Source organism: Diaphorina citri, unplaced genomic scaffold (assembly GCF_000475195.1).
Source record: "Diaphorina citri unplaced genomic scaffold, Diaci psyllid genome assembly version 1.1 scaffold2301, whole genome shotgun sequence".
Classification (NCBI taxonomy): Eukaryota; Metazoa; Arthropoda; class Insecta; order Hemiptera; family Psyllidae; genus Diaphorina; species Diaphorina citri.
In genome coordinates, this window is record NW_007379725.1 from 19,682 (window position 1) to 26,935 (window position 7,254).

The 7,254-nt window shown below is 37.9% G+C and overlaps 2 non-coding genes across 2 annotated transcripts; both read right to left on the reverse strand.

Annotated features, from left to right (window-relative positions):
- Window positions 1–1,399: 1,399 nt before the first annotated feature.
- Trnak-uuu lies at window positions 1,400–1,472 on the reverse strand. Its single transcript has one exon. It is a non-coding gene; the product is annotated as a tRNA-Lys (tRNA).
- Window positions 1,473–2,097: 625 nt separating this feature from the next.
- Window positions 2,098–2,170, reverse strand: Trnak-uuu. Its single transcript has one exon. It is a non-coding gene; the product is annotated as a tRNA-Lys (tRNA).
- Between the last annotated feature and the right edge of the window lie 5,084 nt (window positions 2,171–7,254).

Here is a 7,254-nt window from a genome sequence, read left to right on the forward strand (position 1 = left end):
GGTAATACGGCCCTGACTCCTTACACTTCATTTCTATATTTCTATCTACATATACAGGGTGTCCCAGAATTTATTTTCGAAATTTCAAACAGGCTCCGAGAAAAACAATTTAAGCATAAATTCTGGGACACCCTGTAGGTACATCCCTACATAACTAATACCTATGTATGTAGGTCCCAACTCCCTTACACTCCCTATACCACCTACATAACATACATTCTAATACCTGAGGGTTCTCAAGCCTTTATGTTAACCCTCACCTTCTCCGGGGTGGGCGATTTTCGTCAGCCCTCAATCAGACCTAGGATGATCGGTTTTGGACTGACATTTGTGTTTGGCTACAAAATTTTACGAGTGGACGCCCTTCGCGCTCAACCTTTGCTATTTCTTATTTCTTTAGCAGGTCCCAACTCCCTTACACTCCCTATACCACCTACATAACATGCATTCTAATACCTGAGGGTTCTCAAGCCTTTATGTTAACCCTCACCTTCTGCGGGGTCGGCGATTTTCGTCAGCCCTCAATCAGCCCTAGGATGATCGGTTTTGGGCTGACATTTGGTTTTGGCTACAAAATTTTACGAGTGGACGCCCTTCGCACTCAACCTTTGCTATTTCTTATTCTTTTAGCAAGGGGAAATTGCAGGCTGGGGAGCCTCCCAGCTTAAAGTCCCCCAGGCAGACAATACCTACATAGTGTTTTAAAAGAATGTCTAATAGTGTTTTAAAAGAATACATACCTACATAGTGTTTTAAAAGAATGTCTGTGTGGGGGGGAGGTTAAATGGGCATTTGGAAAAGTGGATATGACGCACGGGATGGTGGTAATACGTGTATAATAGGTACAAAAGATTTAAAAAATATGAGAGTGGGATGAAAGTTCTAATTTTTTCAAACAAAAGGTGATGAGTGTGAATGAGTTTTGAAAATGGGAAATGGAGAAGTGTGTATGCATGTGCTGGGAGGGGTTGAGCAAGTGTGTATGGGTGTGCTGGGAGGGGTTAACATATGCACCCTCTTCAAAGAACGTTTTCGTATTTTCATAACGAGACAGAAAAGTGTCGGAAAATATATTTTTAGGATGAAAAGTAAACTTCACCTTTCCTGATGGACAACAAAAGCCATCAGGATTATTGATTCACGCATGGAGGCATCCCTGAAAAAGTTCGAATAAATGTATTTTATTTAAACATTAGCATGAGGGTGAAAGGGGCCCCTCCGAAAGTCATCATCATCATCATCATCATCATCATCATCATCATCATCATCATCATCATCATCATCATCATCATCATCATCATCATTAATTTCTTCAGAGAAAGTTTTGAAGTTCCTTTGGGGGAAAAAACTAAATGGAATAGGCAGATAATATTCTTCAATAAAAAATATAAAAAAACTTCGCCCGAACTGGGACTCGAACCCAGGACCCTTAGGTTAAAAGCCTAATGCTCTACCGACTGAGCTACCCGGGCTTGTGGATTTGAGAGTGGGATGAAAGTTCTAATGTTTTTCAAACAAAAGGTGATGAGTGTGAATGAGTTTTGAAAATGGGAATGGAGAAGTGAGAAGTGTGTATGGGTGTCCTGGGAGGGGTTAACATCTGCACCCTCTTCAAAGAACGTTTTCGTATTTTCATAACGAGACAGAAAAGTGTCAGAAAATATATTTTTATGTATGCATGTGCTGGGAGGGGTTGAGCAAGTGTGTATGGGTGTGCTGGGAGGGGTTAACATCTGCACCCTCTTCAAAGAACGTTTTCGTATTTTCATAACGAGACAGAAAAGTGTCAGAAAATATATTTTTAGGATGAAAAGTAAACTTCACCTTTCCTGATGGACAACAAAAGCCATCAGGATTATTGATTCACGCATGGAGGCATCCCTGAAAAAGTTTGAATAAATGTATTTTATTTAAACTTTAGCATGAGGGCGAAAGGGGTCCCCTCCGGAAGTCATCATCATCATCAACTTTCTTCAGAGAAAGTTTTGAAGTTCCTTTGGGGGAAAAAACTAAATAAAATTGATAGATTCTATTCTTCAGTAAAAAATAAAAATAAGTAGATTCAATATTTTTCAATAAAAAATATAAAAAAAACTTCGCCCGAACTGGGACTCGAACCCAGGACCCTTAGGTTAAAAGCCTAATGCTCTACCGACTGAGCTACCCGGGCTTGTGATAAAGAGTGCCAGTATGAGAAGTTTTATCAGAAACTGAGTTGGATATACTTACCTACACATGATTATGATTAATTAATGCAGGTGATAATTAACTGATGTGTTAATAAGGTATCTATGTACTTACCTAAGTGGAAATAATATAGGTAGATAGGTAGATACGTATATAAGAATAGAAGGTACTCACGTAAGGTCTTATTAAACCTACTCGTGCAGGTAAACTTACCCAAGTGGACCATCGGATGATAATACCTTTCTAACAGGTATTAGGTATATCACCTTATCCTGTGGAAACCTTACCCAGGTCACCATGTCCTGACCCAAGCCACAGGGCTGAACTTCACCAAATACGTAGGTAATACCGAGGCAACAATTAGCCTTTAGTAGCCGAGGAAAAAATTTAGCCCTGAAAAGAAAAAAAAAGACGACATACTTCGCATTTTTTGTTGTGCGCAAAGTGAGAAGACCCCTGTAGGAAATAGGGCCCCAAACAACAATACCTGTCATCAAGTTACCACTGACTAGAGCTTTTAATGCTGAATGTATGATAATTATTGTGTATGCTGATATGAGTTTAATATGATTACTCTAATACCCAGTCAAATATAAACACAGTCCGATAACAAACATCAAATGAAGATCTACATATATAAAATTGTAGATTTGTCTGTACATTGCTTAGAATCGTGAAATTTTTAGTTATTCTTACTCCTTATGCATCCACGATTCCAAAAAATTAATGCAGGTGATAATTAACTGATGTGTTAATAAGGTATCTATGTACTTACCTAAGTGGAAATAATATAGGCGAGAAGGGGCACGGTTAGTCCAGTGGTAACGCGCTTGCTTGCCATGCAGAAGGTCCCGGGTTCGAATCCCACCATCGACAAAAATTTGTACAGATACCCTCACAGAAAGTAGTCTAGGGGGGTAAAATTACATGATCATGGAGGCCATGGGGGATATACGCCAGTGATGAGGGCACACTAAGGCTACTTTACACTTATAAGTACCTACCTACCTTACATTGAATATTGCTACTATATACTATAGTGTCTATAGTATAATATAACTACCCACTACCTATGTTGGGTATTTATTAAAACCTTGAAAATGAAAAAACGAGGAAAATGCCTCTAATTAGTTTAATGGTGCTTTTTATAAAAACTCAAATTTATGTGCAATTTTAGTAAAGAAAGCAGAAAAAGCTCGGTATGTGTTTTTCCTCAGAAAAAAGTAGAAATTAATTTTTTTTATGCGACTCATATTTTATTGGAGCAAGGAGTCTTTTGTTTTCTGCTTTTTTTTTAAAACCAACAAAATGGCGTAATTTGTAATGCTTTTTTTCGCCCTTTTTCATGTTCTTATGAGTCTTTTTGACTTTAGGTACCTGAATTTTCAAGGAGCATGATGTTTTAATGATTTAATGGTTCCCAATTTTAAGCATAATGTGTTCTAAGTGTAAACTTTTCTTTACCTTTTGTATATGCCAACAATCAAAAATTTATGGGCTAAGAATTGAGTCAGAATTGATTGAAATTAACCAATAACCGATCTATTGTTTCGTTCTTTTGTTGCAGGTAAAGCACAATACATCATAATATACACTGTATACAGACCTACATACTTTAAATTTTATAGTTTACTGATTCTGTAAGTACCCAGAACCTATTTAGCTCTGTATAAACCTATACAACATACAACTCAACTTTGCCCGTTTCTAGTACTGCATCATGAACGAAGGGTGCGTTCCACATTTTCGTATCAAAGGGCCTAAATATGTTCGTCAAATGCCCTCAGCCAAATCACCCCCGTAAAAAGTGTTTCCATGTTACGAAAGTGCAGTAACCTTCAAAACGGCATTCCAGATTTTCAGTCCCTCACTTCCTCCCCCGAAATCCATTTCATCCCTGTAGGATGCGTTTATTCCCTTTCAACCTGCGCGGAGGAGCAGAAAGAAATGCGCAGAAACGTATGCGCACAAACACATTAATGTGTTGTCTGCGAGGGAGCTTTGCTCTACTGCATCACGAACGAAGGGTGCGTTCCAGATTTTCGTATCAAAGGGCCTAAATATGTTCGTCAAATGCCCTCAGCCAAATCACCCCGGTAAAAAGTATTTCCATGTTACGAAAGTGCAGTAACCTTCAAAACGGCATTCAGATTTTCAGTCCCTTACTTTCTCCCCCGAAATCCATTTCATCCCTGTAGGATGCGTTTATTCCCTTTCAACCTGCGGGATATTCATCATTATTTTCCCCCCAATATAAGAGTCAGTTACTTCAGTCAGGTAAGCAGGTAACCATAATACTCCTGCTGCTTACGTAGGTAGATCATAGCTGTAGAAAATGGCAGTTACTTCAGTCAGGTAAGCAGGTAACCATAATACTCCTGCTGCTTACGTAGGTAGATCATAGCTGTAGAAAATGGAGCAGTTGCAAATGGGTAAAAATTATTAATAAATGGTCGATTCCTATACGTAAAAAGTAGTGAAAAATCCAAATCTGAGGTCAAAACTCCGAAAAAATAACTGTAAAAGGTCGAAACTTCAATTTTTATTTTCCGTTCTAAACGAAAGAGTTCAAAGATGTGTGACGTCAGACTTTACGCAGTTGCCTCACTAGGTAGCGCCAGTATGCAAGCACGCTGGCGGAGGAGCAGAAAGAAATGCGCAGAAACGTATGCGCATAAACACATTAATGTGTTGTCTGCGAGGGAGCTTTGCTCGGGACATTTGATGTGACGTCTTCGCCTACGAAAGCGTATGCCGTGACGTCAAAGATCACGATCTACCGGTATTTTTTAAATCGATTTATCTCGGGATCTAGAAGTCATAGAAGAAAAAGAAAAATTCTGTTGGTCCTCATTTTTCCTACTCTTTGACAAGCGAAGGAGCAGAAAGAAATGCGCACAAACATATGCGCACAAACACATTAATGTGTTGTCTGCGAGGGAGCTTTGCTCGGGACATTTGATGTGACGTCATCGCCTACGAAAGCGTATGCCGTGACGTCAAAGTTCACGATCTACCGGTATTTTTTAAATCGATTTATCTCGGGATCTAGAAGTCGTAGAAGAAAAAGAAAAATTCCGTTGGTCATCTTTGACAGAAACTTCACCCACGTAAGCGCAACTGTTCTATTTGTGTAGTGGTGCCCCCTCCTCCTCCTATCGCAAGAGATTCTTTTCCCGACATTTTTTCATCCTTCTCTTTCCCTCTTTAGAAATCATCCATGATAGAAAGAGAAAGAGAGGAGTAAGAAGAGGAGATAAAAAACGAGAAATTGTATAGATAGACGGAGAGAAGGGAAGAAGAAGGAGGAGAAGAAGAAGAAGGAGAAGGAGAAGGTTAGGTTTGTACTTGTTACTTTTTATCCCCCTATTTTCTGGTAATATTACACCTACTTGTTACTTTTTCCTACCTCGGTGGTATATTGGAAAGCGCGGTGACTTCGGATCCGGAGGTTGGTGGTTCGAGTCTAAGTCAAGTCATAAAATTCGAGTCTCAAAACTAAGTCAAGTCTTGGCGTTAAAACGTATTTTATCAATTGGGGAACGACATTAATTGTGACATTTGTGACTAGCATTTATGTATGCTTTAACACAATTAAAATGCTTTTTTGTATTATGATTTATGTAGGTACTTGTTACTTTATCCTTCTATCCTCTATTGGCTGTTAAAATCATACATACCTACTTGTTACAGTATGTTGACTATGTATTCCCTGTTAAGTATTAATATACACACTTGTACCTAACACTTCTCTAGTTTTCTAACTTGTGTATTTAACACATTTCGCATCAAGTCAGTGAGTTTATAACGTTGAATCAGGTGAATTCTCATTTCCCGCGAGTATAGCGGTTTAGTGCAGGGCCGTACTTAGAAGTCCACCCTATAACCCCTCACCCCTACGGTACATTACTATTTAGACTCTTGCCCTGCCCCCTTCCTTAATGAAATCCTGGCTACGGCCCTGCTTAGGGCAATAGCCTCAATTCAGGTTACTAACATGAAATTTGTAAGCTTTTTTTCATGTTTACACCACGAAAAGGCATCTTTGTGATACTTTATTGTCATTATTATGAACCCTTTCTGCATTTGAATCACAGACCAAAGCTACCCTCGCTGTTTTGTGTCCCTGGCTTTTTCTGACTTGGGGAAAAAAGTGTGAAAACTAACCCAATTATCTTTCTACCTTTCTGTTTTGTAAGCTTTTTTTTCATGTTTACACCACGAAAAGGCATCCTCTGTGATGCTCTATTATCATTATTATGAACCCTTTCTGCATTTGAATCACAGACCAAAGCTACTACCCTCGCTGTTTTGTGTCCCTGGCTTTTTCTGACTTGGGGAAAAAAGTGTGAAAACTAACCCAATTATCTTTCTACCTTTCTGTTAATTGTATTTTTTATCACTGCACTTCCAAACGCGAATATTTTTTTACCAGGAGGGAGGAAAAAAACACCATTATTATGATTAGGAAAAAAGTGTTAAAAAAATCGCTACAGAAGTATTTCAGGCGTGAATTTATTTAATTTTTCTTCTTCTTCTTCTTCTTCTTCTTCTTCTTCTTCTTCTTCTTCTTCTTCTTCTTCTTCTTCTCCTTTTTCTTTACGCTTTATGATTTCTCGAGTAAAGAAAGAATTAAAAAAAAACAACTATACATAGATATAACACATATACATAGATAAATATACAGTTATAACACATATACATAGATAAATACATATAGGTATAACATATCCTAGAACTTATCCAGCTACGAAATTGAGTTGTGTGTAATACCTGATGACTTGAGGCATATTCAATTAACTAGATTCCTATTTACCTACAGGGTGACGTGGGAAAATCCCAATTTAATCCCTTTTCAATTACCTACTCCTATACAGGGTGACCGAAAATTACCAAACAAGGTGGCCGGAACTAGAAAATTGGAAATATTAAGTTGTGACCAAAAATTGTCGATGCTGGAAAATGGAATTTAAATTTAATTTTAAAATTTAATTTGAGCGAATATAAAAACAGGATTAAACTAAAAAAAAAAAAAAACGTAGCTATATTTATATTTTAATTACATAT